Below are 1,620 nucleotides of genomic sequence, written 5' to 3'. Positions count from 1 at the left end.
AGTTCTCTACTGAATTTTACCAAGGAACACAATACTAGTACTAACAACTTATACGGAGTTCTGAAAGTGGAAGTTTATTAAATTATTAAGAAGGCTATTATTTCTTTGAAATATGCATTTACACAACAATTTCCATGTTTTTGATTTTATATTAACGTAGAATTTAAACATAGCTTCAATTAACTATTTTTCACAATCAAACTACAAGATTACATTTTGTTGAACCAGAGAAATGTATGGTCATATGATTTTATTGTAAAAGCCACTATACTTTATAAAATTCCCTTTTTCATGTTTAGTCTCCTTAACAATTCTTGAAAGTTTCAAATTAATATACCAAATCATACTTGACTTCGGGCTTCATTACGGAGTTCTGAAAGTAAAAGTAAATCTTTAGTGAGAAATAATGGTAAAATTTAAACTTACATTAAGATCAGCAGCTTGCATGATAGGATCGGACATCGCTTGACGGGGGGTTGAGGCTTGTTGTGGCATTGACATGGAAGGGTAGGGATTTTCTTGATTGGTAGTCATGATAGGGCCAGAATATTTGATGACTGTTCCTCTTGAAGGGCCGGCGACTTCACCGTCTTGTATGCGGAGCATAGATGGGTTAGCATATCTAAGTAAATCTTTAGTGAGAAATAATAATAAAATTTAAACTTACATTCAGATCAGCAGCTTGCATGATAGGTTCGGACATCGCTTGACGGGGGGTTGAGGCTTGTTGTGGCATTGACATGGAAGGGTAGGGATTCTCTTGATTGGTGGTCATGATAGGGCCAGAATATTTGATGACTGTTCCTCTTGAAGGGCCGACGACTTCACCGTCTTGTATGCGGAGCATAGATGGGTTAGCATATCTCCTCTGAAAGTAAAAGTTTATTAAATTATTAAGAAGGCTATTATTTCTTTGAAATATGCATTTACACAACAATTTCCATGTTTTTGATTTTATATTAATGAAGAATTTAAACATAGCTCCAATTAGCTATTTTTCACAATCAAACTATGATATTACATTTCGCTGAACCAGAGAATTAGGTTTAGACTTTTTTTAAAAGCCTAAACAAAAACTGAAGTTGTAAAACAGCAAAATTTCGGTAACATGAGTTAATTGATTAGGTTTAGAATTTTATCAAAAGTCTAAACGGGAAATTAAAATTATGCAAAAAAAAAAAAATTTCACTAGCGTCATTAAATTAGTTACTATTAACTCAGGAGCTATTCAAACCGGATCACTTGCGTAAATAGTAGAAACTTTGTCCCCATTCCAGATCCGCCATTCAACTTCTCTCCAAATTCAGGGGTCTTATCCCGCCACCAAACACCAATTGTGGCAACTTCTACTGCAGCAAGCAATAATTAGAACCCAAGCTCTAAAATTGGTCTCAATCAGAAACCCTTATCGCTGTCTAAATTCACCAAGTGTAAAGATTTTCAAAAGGAGGTCTTTATTCTACAAAGTTCAGGGAAGGTCTGACAATTTCATACGAGCAAAAATTCATTCAATACGAAACTAGCCTATATTTAATCAAAGATGAACAGAAATAATAACGAATAATTGTTCAAACGTAAACTTATGTCCAATGACATACTAGTTAAAGTGTCAAAAAACTT

The 1,620-nt window shown here is 33.9% G+C and overlaps 1 long non-coding RNA gene across 1 annotated transcript in view; it reads right to left on the bottom strand.

The window, feature by feature from the left end:
- Positions 1 to 328: 328 nt before the first annotated feature.
- Positions 329 to 1,620, bottom strand: part of LOC148955064 (uncharacterized) — a 35,534-nt gene continuing 34,242 nt past the window's right edge. The window contains exons 2-3 of the long non-coding RNA XR_016143459.1: positions 668 to 868; positions 329 to 373 (exon numbers count right to left, since the gene is read on the bottom strand). This is a non-coding gene — a long non-coding RNA (uncharacterized LOC148955064). The remainder of the gene's footprint in view (positions 374 to 667; positions 869 to 1,620) is intronic.

Source organism: Artemia sp. Qi Xiang Cuo, chromosome 2, assembly GCF_049724085.1.
Source record: "Artemia sp. Qi Xiang Cuo chromosome 2, ASM4972408v1, whole genome shotgun sequence".
NCBI classification, from domain to species: Eukaryota; Metazoa; Arthropoda; class Branchiopoda; order Anostraca; family Artemiidae; genus Artemia; species Artemia sp. Qi Xiang Cuo.
The sequence above is the reverse complement of the archived record's forward strand: the minus strand, read 5'-3'. Positions and strand labels throughout refer to the sequence as shown.